The sequence below is a fragment of the Xyrauchen texanus genome, chromosome 12 (assembly GCF_025860055.1).
Source record: "Xyrauchen texanus isolate HMW12.3.18 chromosome 12, RBS_HiC_50CHRs, whole genome shotgun sequence".
NCBI lineage: Eukaryota > Metazoa > Chordata > Actinopteri > Cypriniformes > Catostomidae > Xyrauchen > Xyrauchen texanus.
Window position 1 is genome coordinate 24,608,289 of NC_068287.1, and position 24,318 is coordinate 24,632,606.

General features: G+C 36.4%; 1 protein-coding gene across 4 annotated transcripts in view; it reads left to right on the forward strand.

The window, feature by feature from the left end:
- septin9a (septin 9a) overlaps window positions 1-24,318 on the forward strand; it is a 137,855-nt gene that overhangs the window by 88,687 nt on the left and 24,850 nt on the right. Inside the window, exon 1 of one of the 4 annotated variants that reach the window (XM_052138912.1) lies at window positions 8,065-8,118. The exons of the other annotated variants lie outside the window; for them this stretch is intronic. The gene's annotated coding sequence lies outside the window, so the exon portion shown is untranslated. Of the gene's footprint in view, window positions 1-8,064; window positions 8,119-24,318 lie in introns of those variants that run through there. 4 annotated transcript variants of the gene reach the window in all.

Here is a 24,318-nt window from a genome sequence, read left to right on the forward strand (position 1 = left end):
TGAAACCAGCCAAACATTGGAAGGGTTTATTTTCACTCTGCGTTTATAAAAACTGATCTTGAAACAATGGGGTGGGTTGAGAGAAAATAATTTGGTCAGGCTTATTGATGAGCCGTGGCCTGCAATTTATAGTGCCTTACATTATGCGCTACCTTTTTCTGTTTGATGGCATCCATTTCTAATAGCTGCAATGATCCAGCATGTCTGATTCAATTAACTAAACAAGGTCATTCTTAATCTCACTAATTTTCCCTCTAACATACAATTTTTGCTTACAGTAGAGTTTAGGCATGAAACAAACATGCATGGCAATGTTTCAGACTTAGGTAAATGAACGGAGAAAAAAAAAAGAAAAAACAACAGAAGGCTGTATTGATTAAGTATGTAATCTAATCTGCCCAAAACCGATGGTTTCTGTAAAAATTTAGATGCCATTTTCATTGAAACCCTCTGTGAGAAACATTGTGAGATTGAGTTTTGGTTTAAGGACACGATTGAAAGCATCTGTTGATTTTTCATTTTGGTTTGGATCAAGACGGAATAATTATATTCTGTATACAGTTGAAGTCAGAAGTTTACATACACTTAGGTTGAAATCATTAAAACAAATATTTTAACCAGTCCACAGATTTAATACAAACTATAGGTTCAGCAAGTTGTTTAGGACATCTACTTTGTGCATGACATGAGTAATTTTTTAATTGTTTACAAACATATTGTTTCACTTTTAATTTACTATATCACAATTCCAGTGGGTCAGAAGTTTACATACACTAACTTAACTGTTCCTTTAGGCAGCTTGGAAAATTCCAGAAAACTATGTCAAGCCTTTAGACAATTAGCCAATTAGCTTCTGTTATGAGGTATACTGAATTGGAGGTGTACTTGTAGATGTGCACAGCCGGTCAAAAGTTTGGAATAATGTACAAATTGTGCTGTTTCGGAAGGAAATTGGTTCTTTAATTCACCAAAGTGGCATACAACTGATCACAAAGTATAGTCAGGACATTATTGATATAAAAAAAGCACCATCCCTATTTGAAAAAGTCATTTTTGATCATATCTATACAGGCCATCAAATTTCCAGCAGCCGTCACTCCAACACCTTATCCTTGAGTAATCATGCTAATTTGCTAATTTGGTACTAGAAAAGAATTTTTCATTATATCAAACACAGTTGAAAGCTATTGTATTCCTTAAATGAAACTTAACATTGACTTTGTGTTTTTGAGTTGCCACAGTTTGTAATAGACTGGCATGTCTTAAGGTCAATATTAGATAAAAAATGGCAAAAAGGAATGAAGGCTATACAATGCTTGAAATTGCCAAAAAAAAGATTCATACAAAGGTGGACACTACAGTCTTTAAAGACAAAGGACAACTGGCTCTAACAAGGACAGATAGAGATGTGGAGGGCCCAGATGTACAACTAAACAAGAGGATAAGTACATCAGAGTCTCTAGTTTGAGAAATAGATGCTTCACATGTCCTCAGCTCACAGCTTCATTGAATTCTACCCGCTCAACACCAGATTCATGTACAACAGTAAAGAGAAGACTCGGGTGCAGGCCTTATGGGAAAAATTGCAAAGAAAAAGCCACTTTTGAAACAGAAAAAGAAAAGGTAAGAGTGGGCAAAGAATCACAGACATTGGACAACAGATCATTGGAAAAGAGTGTTATGGATCTTAACCCCATTGAGCATTTTCTGGGATCTGCTAGACTGCAATTTGCATGAAGTGCCCGACATGACAGCCAGATCTATGGCGAGTGCTACAGGAAGCGTGGGGTGAAATGACACTTGAATATCTGGACAAACTGATCTACAAAGCTGTCATTGCTGCACGTGAAGGATTTTTTTGATTGTTTTGATTCTTTGTAGTTTAAGAAGTTTTTTTTTTTTCAAATTGTAATTGTAATTTTTCATGTTATTAATGTCCTTACTATACATTGTGATCAGTTGAATGTCACTTTGGTGAATAAAACTACCATTTTCTTTCCATAGGAGCAAAATCTGTACATTATTCCAAACTTTTGGCTGCCGGTGTATTTTAAGGCCTGTCTTCAAACTCAGTGCCTCTTTGCTTGACTTAATTTATATGAAAATCAAAGGAAATCAAAAAAATTGTGGACCTCCACAAGTCTGGTTCATCCTTGGGTGCTATTTCCTAAAGCCTGAAGATACAATGGGAAGAACACCATGGGACCATGCAGCCATCATACCACTCAGGAAGGAGATCTATATACAAGAATCTATATCCACTGTAATACGTGTCCTACTGTATATTGTCATATCCTGACTGGCTGCTCAGCAAGGAAGAAGTCACTGCTCCAAAACTGACATAAAAAACACAGACTACAGTTTTCATGTGCACATGGGCTAAGATCATACTTTTTGGAGAAATTACCTCTGGTCTGATGAAACAAGAAATCAAACTGTTTGGCCATAATGACCATCGTTAAGTTTGGAGGAAAAAGGGTGAGGCTTGCAAGCCGAAGAACATCATCCCAACCGTGAAGCATAGAGGTGGCAGCATAATGTTGTGGGGGTGCTTTTCTGCAGGAGGGACTGGTGCAATTCACAAAATAGATGACATCACGAGGAAGAAAAATTATGTGGATATACAATTATTCAACCACGTCTACAATAAATAGAATTGTAGACAAAACCTTTCGTCGTCGTATAGTCGTTTGATCTCATTTAACGTAACATGAGATCACATTAAACTCTAATGGATGTACGAGAGCAGCACTGCAGTTCACGTCTAACTGAGGAGAGGAAGAATTACACCGCTCACTGTCCAGATGCACTCTAAACTTTCCAAACAGCTTCAAGTGATGTAGATCACAACGTATGAGGGATTTATAATGCAAAAATACTAAATAAGTAAATACTAGGGATATCTTGATCTGCTCTTTTGGCTCCCGATCCGATATTTAAATATGAAATATCTGCTGATATCGAGTCCCGATCCGATACTTGCATTTGCCTAGATTTGCCTAGAATAGAGCTGCAGACTGTTTTTTGTTTTGTTTACAAAAGTAGCTAAGTAAACAAAGTAACTAAAAGATGTCTTCAGCTTAATGCATTTAACTTAGTGCAGCTAGCACTTTTATAAAACTCACATATAAAATCAACTTCTACTTAGAATTTTTTAATAGCTTATTATAACTTTAATATTCAGGTACAAAAATAAATCACATATCAACAAGTTCTGTATAGTCTCAACAAAACATTTATTCTATAAAAACTAATAAAAAATGTCACAATTCCAGTTAAGTGTCTTAAACAGTTACACTTGAACAGGCCCAAGTTCAACAATAATGAAACGGTTATGAATAGTTCTGTTGTCAATATTAAAATGCCATTGTGACATACTGACAATCAGTAAAAACCATGAAAGCATCACACACCGCAGAGATGCATTCAAAAATAAGACAACATATATTCATAACAAGCTCTAAAACTGCTCCAGTGAGAAATCATTAATATATATGGTCTTTGAGTTTTGCTGCAACACAAATGACTAATTATTAAGCAAATGCATGAAGACGTGGTGTCGATATTGAAGGTTAAACAGTTATATTTATTATTAGTGGTATTGTGACCAACATTAATCTAATTTAAATTGGGATGATTAATCAGCCCTAAATCGAAGCATGATCGGCCGATCGCTGATCACAGATTGAAGACGAATATAGGCCGATTTTGATCAGTGGCCGATCGATCGGGACATCTCTAGTAAATACAGAAGCACTCTCGTTGTGGGATAAGTGAAGTTAGACAACTTGCGTGTCGATCGTCTTTAAAGGAAACACCACAGCATTACATCTTTAATGCAGCTATATTTAATGCGTTATAGCTTTATTAAAGTTAAAAAAAATATGGAAGCAGGTCATGTAAATGACTAATAAACTCCAAAACTGGCATTTCTTTGTGCGTTCAGCGCCTATTCTATGAAATGCATGAATATCCCAATCTAAGATGAGAGATTGAAACTGTACCCGGCTGATGCACACTCTGTTGTGGGGATGCTCGCCCCTTAAGTGCATGCTTAATGCATCTAGATTATAACGTGATTGCTTACAACTTATTGAATCATAGTATATGACAGTGTATTTCTTATTGTGATGAAAATTGGCAATACGCAGCTTTATTAAAAATAGTTTTTTTTTGTCTTTTTCTTGTGAGTTAAAGATGGATTGAAGTGAACAAAGGTGACAATGGGTAGTCTTCGCCCCGTTATACACAGCAACAAAAAATTCATTTAAAACAATGTACATTTTCTTTAGCAGCTATACTGCAGAAGAATTTTTTTTATCAGAGAATGAATATAATAGTAAAAATACAAATATTTTAAAATATAAAAAAATTCTGTAAAAAAAGATGCATTAACATGAGAAGCAGCATATAAGATATTTAAACTTGCTTTTAGAGAATAGAACTTAAATATTAGTAATTGTTTTTACTGCACTTGCAGAAGTATAACCAAGTTAAGATATACACTTATACAAAATACACTGATACATTCTATTAAAGCAAGTCTAAATATCTTATGCTGCTTCTCGAGTAACTGTATCTTCTTTTAAGGATGCTTAGACCATTTTAAATGGAAGCTTGATGATAATAGGATTTTTGTAGTGAATAAATTTACTGAATTAAACTTAATAAAAGGTGGGATTTTTCCCCCTTTAATTCAGTGAAATGTAATTTAGAGGGATATTTATAAGATGATTTTGTCCTCTTAATTGTTAGTAAGCACGTTTAATACAACCTTTTAAGTCAGAGCTCAAGCTGAATAATTGCTTAAGAGCTTGTGATTAATTGTTGCAATCACTGAATAGTCGAATAATCGTTCGAGTAATTGATTATCAAAATAATCGTTAGTTGCAGCCCTAGTCACAAATGGGTCTTCCAAATGGACAATGACCCCAAGCATACCTACAAAGTTGTGGTAAAATAGTTTAAGGACAACAGTCGAGGTATTTGAATGCCCATCACAAAGCCCTGACCTCAATCTGAAAAAAGCATGTGCAAGCAAGGAGGCCTAAAAACCTGACTCAAAAATTCCAGCAAAATTGTGAGAAGCTTGTGGAAGGCTAACCAAAAAGTTTTGACCGAAGTACAAACCTTTTAGGCAATGCTATCAAATACTAACAATATGTATTTAAACTTCTGACCCACTGGGAATGTAATGAAATGAATAAAATCTGAAATAAATCAATCTCTCCACTATTATTTTGAAATTTCACATTCTTAAAATATAGTTATCCTAACTGGCCTAAGACAGGGAATGTTTTCTACAATTAAATGTCAGGAATTGTGAAAAACTGAGTTTAAATATATTTTGCTAACGTGTAAGTAAACGTATGACTTCAACTGTATGTGTATATATATATATATATATGTAGAAAGATAGATTGATAGATGGATACACAGACGGGTAAGGTTAACGTTTAGCAAACAAACCAACAAAATCAGCTAACTTGTAGTGGTACATGCTTGTGTACTTGTTAAATTAACGTTTCTGTGTGTGGTGACATTGTCCTATAAACTGGGACCTACGTAACGTTAGATGTTGTTTGAATGTATGGCTATAGATGGCTAGCTAAATCAATAAAAATATCCATAAAAATTATTTAAGGTTGACAGTAACTGATCAAGTTTAACTCACATTTAAATTGGTTATCTTGTTGTATCTTATCTAAGACAATCTCCTGAACTCCAAACTGAATGTCAGAATGGGAAAGAAAGGTGATTTAAGCAATTTTGAGCGTGGCATGGTTGTTGGTGCTAGACGGGCCGGTCTGAATATTTCACAATCTGCTCAGTTACTGGGATTTTCACGCACAACCATTTATAGGGTTTACAAAGAATGGTGTGAAAAGGGAAAAACATCCAGTATGCAGCAGTCCTGTGGGCGAAAATGCCTTGTTGATGCTAGAGGTCAGAGCAGAAAGGGCCGACTGATTCAAGCTGATAGAAGAGCAACTTTGCCTGAAGTAACCACTCGTTACAACCGAGGTATGCAGCAAAGCATTTGTGAAGCCACAACACGCACAACCTTGAGGCGGATGGGCTACAACAGCAGAAGACCCCACCGGGTACCACTCATCTCCACTACAAATAGGAAAAAGAGGCTACAATTTGCAAGAGCTCACCAAAATTGGACAGTTGAAGACTGGAAAAATGTTGCCTGGTCTGATGAGTCTCGATTTCTGTTGAGACATTCAGATGGTAGAGTCAGAATTTGGCGTAAACAGAATGAGAACATGGATCCATCATGCCTTGTTACCACTGTGCAGGCTGGTGGTGGTGGTGTAATGGTGTGGGGGATGTTTTCTTGGCACACTTTAGGCACCTTAGTGCCAATTGGGCATCGTTTAAATGCCACGGCCTACCTGAGCATTGTTTCTGACCATGTCCATCCCTTTATGGCCACCATGTACCCATCCTCTGATGGCTAATTCCAGCAGGATAATGCACCATGTCACGAAGCTCGAATCATTTCAAATTGGTTTCTTGAACATGACAATGAGTTCACTGTACTAAAATGGCCCTCACAGTCACCAGATCTCAACCCAATAGAGCATCTTTGGGATGTGGTGGAACAGGAGCTTCGTGCCCTGGATGTGCATCCCACAAATCTCAATCAACTGCAAGATGCTATCCTATCAATATGGGCCAACATTTCTAAAGAATACTTTCAGCACCTTGTTGAATCAATGCCACATAGAATTAAGGCAGTTCTGAAGGCGAAAGGGGGTCAAACACAGTATTAGTATGGTGTTCCTAATAATATTTTAGGTGAGTGTATATACTATTTTTTTTTCACGTTTTAGAATAATAGTAAAGTCATCAAAACTATTGAATAATATAAATGTAGCTATGGGCATTATGATGTGACTAAATAAAATCAAAAATAAATAAAAACTGTGTTATATTTTAGCATCTTCAAAGTAATCACACTTTGCCTAGAATTTACAGACATGTACTCTTGACATTTTCTCAACCAACTTCTTGAGGTATCACCCTGGGATCATTTTTTAAACCGTATTGGAGTTCCCATCTATGTTGGGCACTTATTGGCTACTTTATTATCTTGTCCAAGTCATCAATTTAAAAAACTTTAGTATTTTGAATTAGATTTTTGTTTTAGAATGAAATAAATTAATATGGTGGCACAATTATATTTTTGTCTACAAAACAAATTTCAAACATTTAAGCATACACCTTCAGATCAAAGGATTTTTAAGATCATGAGTAACAGTCAAGTGTTTCAAAACTTTTGACCAGTAGTATATGTCAGTGTGATATTTCAGTTTTTTCTTTTTAATAATTTTGCAAAGTTATCAAAAATCTAGTATGGGGTATGAGTGCAGATTGATGTGAAAAAAAAAAAGGCTGAAACATAACAAAATGTGTAAAAGTTAAGTGATCTGAATACTTTCTGAATGTACTGTGTGTATATATACAGCATATTCAATGCATACATTTGGGTTACTTTATTTTAGTGCTTTGGCTTCATTTGGAACCATTTTGATAACCAGTGCTGATATTCAGAACAACAAAACTATTATGATTGTGATGTTGCTTATATATTCATAATATTTTTCAGGGTCAGATGGGCAGTCTTCTAAATCAGTTTATAATGCAACATACCACGTCTATTTTTCTGTTCAGAACTGGACTGGTTTGGTTTCTCTCTTAATAATTGTGATCCCACAAATTCTTGTAGTTGGAAGAACAATAGCTCGGCTCAGGTAATTCAGAGCTCATAAATCATTGGCACTGTACTTTCCAAACTCTTAAGTTTGGTCTGTTTTCACTCAATTCTGGCCTGGGGAAGGATAGACAGCCTATCCATTAAGCTTTGTTAGTGTGTGCGTTGTCAGGCAGATAGGCCTTCTGCTTGCTTGCTTGCTTGCACTCTCTCTCGGTCGCGCTCTCTCTCTCTCTCCTGGTCATCTCATTTTCACTGTGTTCTCTCCCGCTGAAGAGGGGTGTGGTGTGCTTTAGTGTCACATGACACTGTATGGGTGGAGTCAGAGAGAAGCACAGAGACTCCAGCTGAGGCTCACACTGGAGGTTTGAGGCTGAACAGGGACGGGCTGAAGGGTAGGTCAACACACTCTCACTCTATCTTCCTCTCTATTTTCCTTTCTCTTTTACTCAATATCTTTGGTTCTGTAATGCTGTTACTTGGCATTTTGCTTCTTTACAAGCTTGTTTATGAACTTATAATGTAGTATATTTCATATCAGGGTAAGACCAGAGCTCTGTGTATTTGACAGTGTATCTGTGAATGCATGTGTCTGTATAGGTAGGATTTTTCCAAGTTCATGAGACTCGGCCTGTTTTTCATGTTAGAGCTTCATGGATGTTTAATCTGGAAAGTTCTGAACAGGGCAAGATTTATTAGGTTTCTCTAAGCATCTGTGAGTTTGCAAAGGGGGCGTGTTTGCCTTTTTTCATTCTTCACTGCTTGTCTGTACCTCCTGTCTTGGACTTGTAATTAACCAGTGCAGGTTACAGGGCTGCGTGAGACCCAGACACTCAAGTCCTGCAATTTCACCTCTCTTAAACCTCCTTTTCCACCTTTTCCTGCATTTAATCTGTGTTTATGGTTTTTTAGAGGTTTTTAGTGTGAATCTAACAAAACCTTTCAAGAACAGTCATATTTTACCCCAAACTAAAAAGAAAAAATAAATTATATTTTGTTTAAAGAAAATTAAGCTTTTTTGAAGGAACATTTAAGCTTTTTTTTGCTCTTATGACTGCTTGTATTTATACATTATGGTAGTATTTGTTGTACTGCCTTTAATTTAAGCTGTTTTCAATACCATTTGTATTACCCTATGTTTATATTGTAATTAAGTAAAAATAAATACTGTTTTAAAATAGTTAGAATATACTGTATTAGAATATAACCCTTGACAATAATCAAATACCCTCCAAAAAATTTAAACATCTGGACACATTACATGTCATAGTTGTCATAAAAAATAATGGCACAATCTAAAACAAATCTTAATCATTCTAAAATAGGCTTCAGTTTCTTCATGCAAAATATATTTTCTTTCTTTCTTTTATAATTATTTATTTATTTATTTTTGGAGTGAAATGTGACCTGGACATGTTTTCATGTCATCACCATTTAACTGTGATCTGACCTTCATTGATAAGTTAGTTACTGTGCTTTTGGATCGACTGGAGTAACTTTCTCAACACTAACATTTATTTGCCTGCCCACATCCTGTAGGAGGTCTGTAGGAAAGCCACACAGATCTCCTCCTCTGTTTTGGCCATCATCCATTTCCATTCGTTTTCCTCAACCCTTTTCAGTCATTACCCATGACTCCCTCATAGACTGCCACTGTTCCTTGAGGTGACGAAAACATGGGAAGAGCTGTTTGGAGTAACAGCAGAACAAACTTTTGATCCGGTTGTCAACAGGTTTCGTGTTCAGCCACTACAGCCATAGCTTAGGATAAAAATACATTGGGCTCAGTATCGTTAGCTCATTCTGTAATTATCTCCATAAGTAGCCATTTAGAGCATTTTGAAGTCTTTGTGTTAATTGCTATTGAATTTCAGATGTGTTTATCTGGGTTGCTAAATGAAACCATTGCCTTTTCTTAAGTCTTTCATAGCATGTTGAGCTGCAAAAGTCTCTTTGGAGAATCTTCTTTTTTTGATGAGTCACTTTTTTCATACCCCTCACTGCCCATTCTCTGTTTGTACTGTACTCTCCCGAACCCAGACTAGCAGACCTCTGAGGGTTTTCAGCACACTTTTACTGAAAGCTATACACACTTGCCCTTTAGAGGGATTCTGGTAGGATGAAAACATTTTCTATAATTGGGTTTGTTGGGAATATTCATGGTGTGTGCTCCTTTGCACTTTCCTGTATATGTCTGCTAGCACTAAACCCTTCGGTCTTTGGCAATAATGAGCAGTGGAGTGTGGCCACCTTGGACCTCTGAACTCAGCTTATATGCTTGGAACATGCATTTAAACATGAAGAACAGTGGTGGAGCATGTCCATTTGGCTGTGGGGCTGAATTGTCATAAACATCTGCCCTGCATGTGAGGTTAAGATACTATATACATGCTCTCATATACACTGCTAGTGTCAATCATCACACCGGTTTGACTGGTTTTTATTTGCATCGTAAAGTATTGCAGAGTGTCTAGTTCTAACGGATGAAAATAAGAGGAATTATTAGTTTTTTTACTTAATTAGAGGTATTTTCTATAACCAGGGTGTACAACTAGGCCTGTAAAGGTCCTGCAAGGGCTTCTGTTTAGAAGACAAATAGGCTAACAAGATTTCCTGACATTTGAACATTAACTTATAAACTTATAAGCATCATGCCATGGAATTATGTTGGTTAATGATTTTAACAAATGGTATTGCAAAGTGCTACTGAATAAATACAGCTTTTTTTATATGTTGTGGGTTCTTGGGTCTGTTAAAGTTGAAAACCCCAGGTCTGTATGACACTTTGAATTTTCAAGGGGCATTGTTTATCCTCTCAAAATATATGTATAAATACTTTTTATCATCATTGTGCAGCAATGTCTAAATTTTGTATTTATCAAATAGCTTCATGCTAGAATTTAAGGAAACGTAAATTTTTCATGTACGCTACCTTTCCCGAATCTACTATGTTCCTGTTGAAGCATGGTCTGGGTAAACTCTAGAGACTGTTGTGCGTGAAAATCCTAGGAGATCAACAATTGAATAAATACTCAAACCGGCCAACAATCATGCCAACAATCATGCCATGTTCAATATCACGGAGATCACATTTTTCCCCACATTCTTCTTAACTGAAGCGACTGACCTGTATCTGCATGATTTTATGCATTGCACTACTGCCACACTATTGGCTGATTAGGTAATTGCTTGAATAATTAAGTTTAGGTTCCTAATAAAGTGCTCAGTGAGTCTATATATGTTAGCATCTCGTAAAATGTAGTTTAGTATTTCATGACTCTTTAAGCAGCAGGAGTTCATGTTGGCTGGTGAAATGATGCATGCTGAGGAAAATCTCATTTGATCTCTTGTGATCTTCACTATCGTTTTCCGCATTGTAAAAGTTATGTCACCATGCAGTATCAGATTTGCCTTAATTCCCAGAGGCCATGTTTTTTCTGTTTGTCATCAAGGGCAGTGGTTTTCACCTTTAGGTCAGATCCAGGAATCTTTCTTCTACCCACAAACTGCCAGTCCGTCATTCCAAAGATACACTTTAACCTCTACAACTTCTGTTGGCTCATTCGTTAAGAATGCCAGGAATACATTTACAAAGGCCCAATCACTGAAACTATGCTGTAGTAGGAAGGGTATGAAGAGATTGCCAATAACTTCATTTCAACTAGAAGATTGATGGCAGATCATTTCCTCTTTACACATTTATGTTTTGGCAGTCAATAACGGTTGCGGTACATACTATATGTTGGTGAGCTTGTTTGCCAAGTAACTTATTTATTTTCCATTTCAGTTTCTTCAAACTGGATAAGCAAAATGTTTTCTTTTTTGTTTTTTTTGGAAGGTCTCCTGTTCCATAATATTTTCACACCACCCCTTTTCATTTAAACTAAAAGCTTGTTTTCAGAACATGTCCTCTTCACACATTTAGTGTTTTGGCAGTCAATAACAGTTGCAGTACATACTATTAAAACATTGTGTAAGTTGGTGAGCTTATTTGCAAAGTCACTTATTTCGTTTCTGTTTCTTCAAAAACTTGATGAGCAGAAATGTTTGGTATTTTTCCTGTCCCATAATGTTTTTTCATGCATCCTTATCACTCACTTGCATTTCTGCTGTTCTCTGCCAGTTTGGGAGTATGAAATCTGTCATTTGCAGACATTTTTCCATTGTGCACATGACACCATCTGCTTTTACAACCTCGAGCAGCATAGGTCACACTTTTCAGCCCTGAGCTGAAAGAGCTGTCATCACACCTAAACACACACACTCTATATGAGTTTAACACCCTGTGTTTGAGTAGAGTTAACATCAGTTTCCCTTCTGCCCTCTGTGGGAGATCAGAAGTTTTCTCATTCTCTCTCTCCTTTTGTTTCTCTGGTTTTGTGTGATGATTTGTTGTAGTTCAGATCTTTCTGGAGTTCTTTTGTAACTTTATATATGGCTGGATCTTGCTTCTGGGCAAATGTATTTTGTAATTTTCCATAGCTTAATCATAATCCTTGTAATTGGGCACTGGTTGTTTTTTGTATACTTCATTTCCTCAGGCTCACTACATGCTGTGCTGATTGTCTTGTTTCCATAGTCATGTACTGTCTGAGAAGGAAAGGTTATAACAGTGATGGCTGCCAATTGGAATGTCTATATTTTTTGCAGTCTTTAAAATTCTACTTATTGTATAATTTCACAGATTTTTGTTTTGTTAGACAAGGTGATTTGAATTCTCTCTTTGTTTTTTCTTGGAAAATCTTGTTGGGGAATGTGCAGGGGGAAAAAAAACATATCAAAGAGTTCATGTCCAGTTTTACAGAGCTCAGAGGAAAAGTCTTATCAGTGAAGTCATATCTTTCACATGCATGCATTTTAGGATGCATGAATTCAGAGGATCTGAAAGAACTCTGAGAGAAATACCTGTTCCTCTTCTGTATGTCAGAGAAGAGGGGACAATGTTCATGTATGGCTGCTTGATTCTGATGGGTTCAGATGTGTCTTCTCTAGGGCTATTGATCAGATTTCCCAATTCCATTCCGTTTCACAAGCATTCAATTCTGATTCATGGCACATGAATGGGCATATTTATTTTACAATGTCCATTTTGCTTGCAAATGAAAGAAATTAGCTATCAGCTAATGCTGTTAATTATAATGGGACCTTCTAACCTTATTCGAAAATATAAAATTTACAAATTATATTTTCATTAGTTTTTCATCATATTGGTCACATTTAGGATTTTGAAACATTTTCAAATTCAGTGTATTCCATCAATAAATGTCTTGAATTTGCATATATATGTTTTTTGTTAAATGTTTAATTTTTACATGCATTATTTGTACTATTTACAAGTATTTATAGTGATATGTAGAACAAGTGCTAAATTGGTACTGTCTCTTTAAGACTTCCGGCATCAGTCGGTGGGCGCTTATTATGAAATGTTTATTTTTATTGTTTTTGATCATCAACTGACTGTTAAGGACAGAACGGATATTAAGAGGCATTATTCTGTGATAAATGGATTGCATGGATTTCGTCTTTGGACACAAAGAACAATTCATACCAAACTTTTACTCTCAACATGCAGTGAAAGGATCTCTGTGCTGAACTTTTTCACCACAATATAACAAAATCTATTACAGAACACTAAATCTAAACATTTACCAGCAGTGGCTTAAAACAGAAATTTCTTTAGTTCCATAGTGTGAAATTTGGTCACTTATGCGCATATTTACTTGGATTGTAGTAGGTTGTACATAAAAGTAAAAGATTGGTACCGAGATCATTCAAATGAAGATCGAGATGCATCGGAAAATCAACTAGGTACTTCTTGCTAGGTAAGATGGTATTCATTAAAACCCACACCAAACAGTAAGGGGCTAATTTATGAAATGAGGTTCTACTCTGCACAACTACCTGACCGGAGCACTATGGACTGGAATTAAATTGTTCCTTTCTCCTTCATGCAACATTTTTGCTCTAGCAAATCCTGTGGGTCCATTTACAAGTGGTCCACCATGGACACAGTCTGTGATTTGCAGCTCTTCCCTCATGCAGAGGGGAATAAATCAGTTGTTCAGTCAACTTCCTCACTTCTAAATTTTCATTGATGGTGTTGCAGTTGCTGGCATCTATTTACAAATCTATTGAATAGTTGGAAACCTTACAAAGTTAGTTTTATTTTATTTATTTTTTTCGCCAGTAATTGAAAACAGAGTTGACTATTACTGTCCAACTCTGGTGTCTCTGATTTAAATTTTGTTTTTGTCCACTGACACAGTGAAATATTTTGAGGTCTTTATAGATTTTTGTGAACTGAGTGCTTTGTTATGCTAAAGGCTAATTTTTGAAAAATAGCATACAATCGAAAATGTGGTTGGATTCTCACTGATGATGACTTCTGCTCTTGTTGTTTGTAATGGCAGGAACTTGGTTCTCATTATGTCAAGAATGCTAAATATTGTTATGATGATGGCTTGGAACGAGATTTGTTATTTGTGTGGTTACCATGTTGTTTAAAAACAAGACTCTGATCCAGGATACAGCTAATCATCAGCCGCGGGACTGTGCGTTCACCTCTCCTCTCACCCTTACATTGTTTTTCCTCTGCGGGTGTTGTGTTCAGTCAGCTTGTCTAACTGTTATCTCCTCAGGCATGGAGTCTGTTAGTGGTGAAGGTCCCAAAAAACCTGTCAGTCGACACACTATCTGTCCTAAAAGTTTAGCGTTGACTGACAGGAATCAGATTGAGGATTGCATGCATTTTCACTACAGCTGTGTGATCTTACTTCAGTAAAGTGTCTGTATATTGTAGGGATGCACTAAAACCATTTTTCTCTCCCGATCCGATTCTGATACCTGGTCTCTCCGTGTCGGCCGATCCCGAGCTGATACCACCAGTGTTATTGTTTTAATCTGTTTAGAATATCTATACCTCTCTGTGTGGAACTGATTGGGGGAGCTCATTTATATGTAAATAAACAAAAACATCAAATTACACATTATTTCATTGAAAAATAGAGAAAACAAAGGTTGTTCTTTAACAGAATGTCCACCTGCATGTTTGTTACAAAAGTTTTGTTTATTTTTATATATAAAATATTTTTAAACAAAATTGTTATACTATAAAATAATAATAAAATATTATTCTAAAGTACATATGCCAACATTTCCTTTTACACAAATTTCAGCTTTTAATGAGACATTTATTTTTTGTTGTCTCTGGATGGTTCCACCACTTGTTACAGACATTTTTGACTTAAAGCCCCAGAAAAAACATCTAAATTACTTTTATTGCAGACTTTGAAGCAGTGTTCATCAAAAGTATTTTTTTGTGTGTGTGAATTACATTTTTAATGCATTTTTGAATAACTTAATAGATCCAAACAAATAATGAGCATCACGTCATTGACCAAGATATATGCGTTTAAATTTACAGTCTTTCTCTTCCTAGAAAACAGACCAAAAATACTGACTACTCTTGTCCACAGGGGTGTATTGAATTTTCTGTCCAATCAAATGCTCTCTTGAATGATAATGTCGCTCCCTCAATACCACCCATGCAGGGTATTTCCTGGGTCAAAAATGGTCTGAGGTGGTGACTGATGTATATGGTCATCCTCATGCTCGAAGTTGTTTGAATGTTCATTACATATTTGTATTTCGCGCCACACTCGCTCAAAAACCAGGCCTCGGTTGTGCTGCACAAATGTGCGTCTTGTATGAGAAGAATATTTAGTGCGTATAAATTGCCAAACACGAGATTAATATTATTTTCAATTCAGGAAACTCCCTGCTCAATGAGCAGCAATAGCAGTAGTGTTGAAATGATTAGTCAAAGTTATCAACAAAAAAATGTATTGTCAAATAGTAATTTGATCTCATTTAATGTAACATGAGATCTTAATAAACTGATATTATGACACACGAGAGTAGAACTGCAGTTCTGAGGAGAGGAAGAATTACCGGCTCACAGTCCAGATGCACTCTAAACTTTCCAAACAGCTTTAGGTGATAAAGGATATAATTCCCTCATATTTTGATAAAGCAAAATATGAGGGAATTATAATGCAATAATACAAAGTATGTAACACATAAGCACTCTCATTGTGCAATAATTGGAGCTGGAGCTGCACTCATCTTTAAAGGAAACACTCCAGTGTTACATCTTAAATGCAGTTATATGGGGCCTGGGTAGCTCAACGAGTACAGATGCTGAATACCACCCCTGGAGTCACAAGTTCGAATCCAGGGCGTGCTGAGTGACTCTAGCCAAGTCTCCCAAGCAACCAAATTGACCCAGTTGCTAGGGAGGGTAGAATTACATGGGGTAACCTCCTTGTGTTCGCTACAATGTGGTTCTTGCTCTCGGTGGGGCACGTGGTGAGTTGTGCGTGGATGCTGCTGAGAATAGCGTGAAGCCTCCAAATGTGCTATGTCTCCGCTGTAACCCGCTCAACAAGCCTCTGCCACCCAGATTGAGGCGAGGCAATACGCCACCATGAGGACCTAGATCACATTGGGAATTTGGCATTCCAAACTGGGGAGAAAGGGGGAGAAAAAAAATGCAGTTATATTTCATGCGTTGTAGCTTTATTAAAGTTCAAATAATACGGAAGCGGATCATGTAAATAACTACAAACTCTGAAACTGGCATTTTTCTGTGCGGTCAGCACCTCCTCTTTGAATTGTGCAAATGTCTCGATCGAAGGGGGAGATATTGAAACTGCATCCGGCTGATGCACACTCTGTCACGGGGATGCTCGTCCCTCAAGCGCGCATGTTTGCTGCAGCTAGATTATAACGTGATGCTTGCGACTTATTGAATCATAATCTGTGCATTTCTTATTTTGAAAAAAATTGGCAATACACAGCTTTATTACATTTACATTTACATTTATTAATTTGGCAGACGCTTTTATCCAAAGCGACTTACAAAAGAGGAAGAACATCAGCGAATCATCTTAGGTAGACAGTGGTACAAAAGTGCCATATTACAAAGTTTCACTATCATCAGAATAGTATACAAAACAGATTTAAGTGCAACAAGAAATGTAAATATATATATATATATATATATATATATATATATATATATATATATTTATATATATTTTTTTTTTAGTGACCGGTTAAGTGCTTTTGGAAAAGATGTGTTTTTAGCCGTTTTTTGAAGATAGAGAGTGAGTTAGGTTCCCGGATTGAGTTGGGAAGGTCATTCCACCACCGTGGTATGATGAAACTGAAAGTCCGGGAAAGTGTATTGGTGCCTCTTTGTTTAGGTACGACAAGGCGACGTTCCTTAGCCGACCGCAGGCTTCTGGTGGGAACGTAGCTCTGCATAAATGTTTTTAGGTATGCTGGAGCAGACCCAGTGACTGTTTCGTATGCCAGCATCAGGGCCTTGAATTTAATACGTGCATGAACCGGCAGCCAGTGGAGAGAGACAAAGAGTGGTGTAACATGTGCTCTCTTAGGTTCATTAAAGACCAGACGTGCTGCTGCATTCTGGATCATTTGGAGAGGTCTAATAGCACATGCAGGTAGGCCTGCAATGAGAGCGTTACAGTAGTCCAGTCTAGTTATGACAAGGGACTGAACGAGCAGTTGTGTGGCATGTAAAGAGGAAGGGTCTTATCTTCTGATATTGTAGAGTGTAAATCTACATGATCTTGCAGTCTTTGAAATGTGGTCTGTGAAATTTAGCTCATCATCAATGGTTACCCCTAGATTTCTGACCGTTTTGGAAGGCGAAACTGTAGTTGGACCCAGCTGCACGGTGATGTTGTGTTCAACAGCCGGGTTGGCTGGAAAGACAAGGAGTTCGGTCTTGGCAGGGTTGAGTTGAAGGTGGTTATTAATATGAGAGTTGTTTTTTTGGTGAGTTAAAGATGGATTGAAGAGAACAAAAGATGAGAGAGGGTAGTCTTCACCCCATTATACACTGCAACAAAATAAGATTTTGTTTTTGTTTTGACTTGTTTTCCCATATAAATATCTAAAACTAATCTAAAATACAAATTAAGACAAAAACACTTGATAACAATAGGATTTTTAGTAAGCAAGTTTAATACTACATTTTAAGTCAGGGCACAAGCTGAATAATCGTTTAAGAGGTAATGATTAATCGTTTCAATAATCACCTAATAGTCAAATAATAGTTTTAATAATCGTTAGATGAAACTATTTTCTAAATAATCATTAGTTGCAGCCCTAAATAGCAGAAGCAAAATCTTTATTATTTAAATTGTATTATGTTTTTAAATTAGCCCTTCAAAATGTACTGCCACAACTTGTTTCAATCAGAAATTCGTCAACACAGGAAAGAAAACTGCACTCGTGCACAAAGATAATTTAATTGGATCTTTAAGTTACTCGATCAATTTACTAATAAATTGCTTTTGGGATATAATCTACACATGCTGGCAGTAATATTCTATCACAGCCTAAATATTTATTTATTTATTTATAAACATATCTTTATTACGAGGATTAACCCCTTGAGATGAAGCATCTCGTTTTCGAGGGGTCCTCCAGTACATCAAAGCAAAAAAGAACCAAAACAGCAGAGCAAATATCACGGTCAAAAACCGCACAACAAAACACAACAACACACACACACCAGCTCACAATGCTCAACCCCACCCTACCCAACACGATCCCTATAGATAACATGATAGAGAAACAACCACATGACTAGCATTGCACAAGGTCAAGGACTAAGAGTAATACAAAAAGAAAAAAAAGAAAAAATAAATTGAGGATAAAAATAACAATAATAATAAATAAATGAATAAAAATGAAGACATAAAAATTAGAATTAATAAACACATGACCATTGAAGCCCATGGTCAAACAAACAAAACTAGAAACAATGACAAATATTCCGAAGATTTTCCTCGAGAGCCCTTCGAAACGCTGTAAGTGAAGTTAAAGAACGGATAAAAAGAGGAAGATTGTTCCAATCATATGGAGCCTTAAAACAAAATGCATACTTGCCTACTTGTTTTTTAACTCTAGGAACAACAAAAAAAATCTGATCATTGTATCGCAGGCTGTATAGCTGAATTATAAAGCACCAAGTGTTGCTTGAGATAAACTGGATAATTCAAGTAAAAACTTTTAAAAATAAACTGTAACCAGTGAGACTGTCTCCTGGCCGAAGGGGCCAACCAGGACAACTGTCTGTATAACACACAGTGGTGTGTCCTGAAGGGACAACGGAGAACAAAATGGCAAAGACTGTTGTAGACCACATCAATGGAATGCAAACAAGAAGCAGGAGAGTTCTGATAAATAATGTCGGCATAGTCCAAAATAGGCAGAAGCAGCTGTAAGACTATTCTTTTCCTGACCGGAAAATTAAAACATTTAACAGATTGATAAAGTATTTTAAGACGAGAGTAAAGTTTGTTTGTCAATGCTTGTACATGAGTTTTGAAAGATAAATCAGTTTCCAACCAAACACCAAGATATTTAAAGGTCTCAGTTGACTCTAAAGGAGAGGAATCAAGAAAACAAAGATTAAGGTTGTTTTCACCTATATCCAAGGTTTTTCTATGGAATAATAAAGAGTAGGACTTTGATTTATTAAGGAGAAGTTTATTTGCCAATAGCCACTGCTGTATAGAATTAAAGTCATACTGTAAAGCGAGGTTTATCCCGGAGATAGTGGGTTTACTACAGTAAATGACTGTATCATCGGCATAAAGATGAATATTACAGTCTGTACAACATAAGGGCATGTCATTAACAAAAATAGAAAATAATAATGGTCCCAAAGAAGAACCTTGAGGGATGCCTTTTACTATACCTGTATACTCTGACTGACAACCCCTGTAGGACACCCCCTGACGACGTATGATGAAAATAGCTATTAAACCAGAGTAAAGATGATCTCATGAGACCAATAGCATGCAATTTATCTAATAGAATATAGTGATCAACTAAATCAAAGGCTTTGGAGAGATCTAAGAAAATGGCACCGGTACACAGATTGTCATCAAAACTAGAAAATATATCATTAGAGAGTTTTAAGAGAGCAGTGGTAGTGGAAAAGTGTTTTCTGAAACCTGATTGGCATTGAGTAAGTAAATTATTATCAGATAAATAACCAGATAATTGATTAAAAATTATTTTCTCAAAAACTTTAACCACACTATTAATTATTGATATTGGCCTATAATTGTTCAGAATTTGTGAGTCTCCACCTTTGTGCAAAGGAATAACTTTAGTACATTTCCAAGCAAGAGGCACTTCACATGTATCAAATGACATATTAAAAAGCACAGCCAATGGTGGTGCTAGTACATGCGAGGCAAGTTTAATAAACTTACCCTCAAGACCATCAGGGCCAGGACTACTGCTATTGGAAAGCTTATTAATAGCCTGTTGAACTTCCATTGATCTAACCAGTCTAAATTTGAAAGAACTACCGCAGGGTTGGCTGTTAAGACACGGGTCTGCGAGAAAAACAGGAGGTTGGACAAGCGGTATTTGAGAAAAAAGCAAACTAAAGGCATTAGAAATCACAGCTGGATCATTAGTTATTTCATTATTAATTATCATATTATTTGAAGTATTATTGGACTTACCAACTAGAGTGTTAACTCGCATCCAGAATTGCTTTGGGTTACTTAGTTCATTTGACAGGCTATCTCGATAATAACAGGCTTTAGCGTTTCTTGTTTGAGTTGTACATAAATTTCGTAATCGTTTGTATTTCTCCCAGTCTTCAGGCAGTTGTGTATGTTTATGTTTAACCCAGGCCCTATCCCTCTTTTTAAAAAGATTAATAAGATCACCATTAACCCAGGGCAGATGATGGCCTTTAACCTTAATGGATTTCCATGGAGCATGTCTGTCAATAACTAGCCCAACTTCAGTATAAAAAAAATCCCATGCAGCTTCAACATCAGGAATTAAGTAGAACCTATCCCAATTTATCCTCCGAAGGTCATTAACAAATAAATTATTATTAAATAATTTAGTTTCCCGTACCTTGATATATTTAGGAGGAAGATGAGGAGTAGCAATTTTCCAGATACAATGGATAATGGAATGATCGCTAAAGCAGTCTGAGAGAACTCCAGAAGTCATTATTCTGTTTGGATGAGAAACAAGAATCCAGTCAATGAGAGATTTAGAGTTAGAGCAGACTCTAGTGGGCTCAGTGATGATTTGAGTCAAATTAGCACCATTAACCATATTACGTTCTTTGAATGTAGAAGAATCATTCCAATTTAAATTAAAATCCCCCAGCAGAATAATTTCTCTCGAGTCTCCCAGTAATGATACCAGTAGCTAAAATGTTCTTAACAGACTCTAGTTTAGGAGCTGTAGGAGGTCGATAAATATTGCCTATTATCAAATGTTTATTTGCATGAAGAGTTATCTTAACAAAGATACCTTCGAAAAGCTCAGGTTTCACCTCAGGAATAATTAGCTGTGAACTCAGATTAGATGAAATATAAGTAACAACTCCACCTCCCCTGGAACCTCTGTCAGCCCTATACATTACATAATTTTCAAGGTGAATAATAGCATCAGTAGTACTATTAGTAAGCCATGTTTCAGACAAAGTAATTATATTGGGATTATTATAGGACAGCCAAGCTCTAAGCTGATCAATTTTAGGGAGTAAACTACGGATATTAAGATGGATAGCATGGAGACCTTTACCCATAAAATATATATTTGTAATCAATGAAAATAAAGCTAACTAACCTCGTGAGGTAAAAATCGTGAAAGTGAAGAAGAGGTGAACATGAGAGCCAACACCATATACACACACACTCAATCATACCTACATTTAAAAAAAACAAAAACAAAAAAAACAAAACAATAATACAAAAATCCACACACAAAAGCAAGATAACAAATTAAACTAAACTGTCTTCATTCACTCCCTGATAATAGAACCACTGAGTTACTTTCCGCAACGTAATTAAGTGCTTCAAGATTTATAATAAATCCCTTAAAGTGAATAGGTAAAATAAATTAATAAGCAAAAAGAAAACACACTTAATACATTTTTATTTGCTTTATACCAGAGACCCAGTGGTGGAATAAAATAAAACAGCATATATTGAAAAACCAAAAACAGCAATCTTCAGGGTCAGAGAAAATCAAAAAAAGTAAACCACAAACAAACATCTCTCTCTATGAGAACAAGTCTATCTGTCACCACGTAGTGACGTCAGACGTTAAATAACGCTTCATGCCGTACGGAAATAAACAAACAAGCATGACAACAGACGGAATTGATATTTCTCATAATGAATGAGGATCAGAAGAGTCAAAAGAATCCAAGTACTTGACAGCCTCACTTAAATCACCAAACTGGGTTTGGTCCGACCCTCGGCTGAGTTTGATAACAGCGGGATATGAAGTATGAAATATGAAGCGCTCACCCACTGATAATGTAATTTTAATGTCTTCCAGCTGTTTTGCTAATTTGCCAAGGCATTGTAATGCCCAGGATAATGGAACTGGAGATGTATGGGTTCACTTTGCATATGTGCTGGCACCTGTGTTCAGAACTCCTTTTACAAGCAAATTTCCCCATTATGTAGGACAGGCTGTGGGGTTAGTTTAATCTACTGAATTGCACAATATTAATTAGGGAAATGTCACATGATCTGGATGAAGGGGAAATCATAGATTCATAGGTCATCTTGTTCCTCTGTTGTGCCTCTGCTGTTGTCAGTGAGTTCAAGGGTTTCCAAAATGTTTCACATGGATGACTGACTGTTTTATTCTACTAGATGCTGTAGCCGATCCAAAAGTTAAGAACAGAGGACAAGAAAAATGTGTCATAGGCTAACATTTATACAAAACACAGTTCTGAAGAACTTTCAGTCAATTACAGAGAAATCGGCACTTGGCAAAGTCAACAAACTGGCATGATGGGTTCTTCTAGGCAATCCCAGTTCCTGTGGGAAGTTGGAAAAAGGTTTTAAATTGCTTGACTTGTGTGTTCAGTCAAAGTAAAAACCCAGTATTTGTGTTTGACCAGTGTTTGTGGTGTTTGTGAATTCCTTCGTCAATACAGGTGGGCCTTTTAGAAACTTCCAGCTATTGTGAAGAGCTCTGTTTGATTGAGGGTATTAAGATGCCGGACATTACTGTGAGCCTAAGAGGATCACTTCCAAATCCTCCTAAGGGCAGGTTTGGTGAAGTAAATTAATGCTCAGTGAATGCTCTTTTCTAGAGCTGCATGGGGTGGATTTAAAGATCCCATCTGTAGAAACTGGTGCTGCACATTTAAGCTACCAACAGACTAGAGAGACCATGGTTAGGCCCTCAAGTAGCTCTTTGTAGAGTTTTTCATGGAGAACTGTGAATAGCTTCTTCCCAGAACACCTTTCCTCTCTTATCTGAAATGCCTGTTGGAAGCACAGTGTGATGCCTGGGAAATGCTGATGCTTCACTCAAATGTGTCAAGTGAATGCGGCTCATAACAAGTCCCATATGGTTTTGTTTTGTCCAAAAAATTACAGTTAAGAGATCCTTTCTTCATCACTTTATCACTGACATGAAATCGTTGTTGTGTGTTTGAGGTGTATGCATCAGTTTAATTTAATGACCCTGGAGACATCGCAATGGTTCTGCCCTATTCCAACCAGTGTTCAGAACTCACACAGAGTTGAATGAAATGTCAGAAACTAATGTCATATTTGTAAATGTGTTTATTGCATTGAAGAAAATATTTCCAAGGACAGAAGATCCAGTTCATTTTACGCACTAACCTTTTGTTACAACTTACCCCAATAGTGGGGCACTTTGTTACACAATATGGGGTACGTTGAACCTGCCATTGTTACATTTGAACCAACATCCATTACAGCCATCAAAACAAAATCTATGCCTTTCTTTAAATCGATGTATGCTTTACACAGCCAATTATAGGCTGCAAACTTAAAGTAAAACAAATATAAGGCACAAAACAATTCATGAAAAGTAATGTACAAAAATATCGGAAAATTGTTTTGGCAAACAAATATTGTAATTGATCAATTGTATACATTTCTGACAATTAAAATACATGTAACAATCTGCTCTGATACATATGTGACAACAACAACAAAAGGTCTTTGTCCTAAGAACACATTTAAACTTTTAGGGAACAATCTGCCTTGATGTATACCAATGTGGTTTATTTTAACTTGTTTACCCAAGAGCTATAACTTAAATATGATGATTCTGTAAATTTACTCACAAAAATGATTCTAATGTAGGAGGTTTTGAACTAGGTTTTTGAAACCAACATACAAAACCTCTGCTAGAGAAAACTCTTTTGCGCAATTGGACTTTTGACTTTTAAAACTTCATCATAGTGTTGCATTGTAGAGTATGTTATTTTATTATTTATTATTTTAGCCCTTTCTCTTCTGTTCTCATTCAGAGAGATTATTGGACATTCATGCTTACCAACATTACATTTGCCATAGGGTGCAATCAAAGCAAGCAACACGGGCCATTTTGGTGCTAGCTTAAAACCAGTTTAACCTTTATGAATGGTGAAAAGAGGGCAGAGAGATTACCTTTCATTACACCCTCAGGTCAGGCTCATTGTAAATCACATCACCAAAGTACTTTTTCCATCTGTG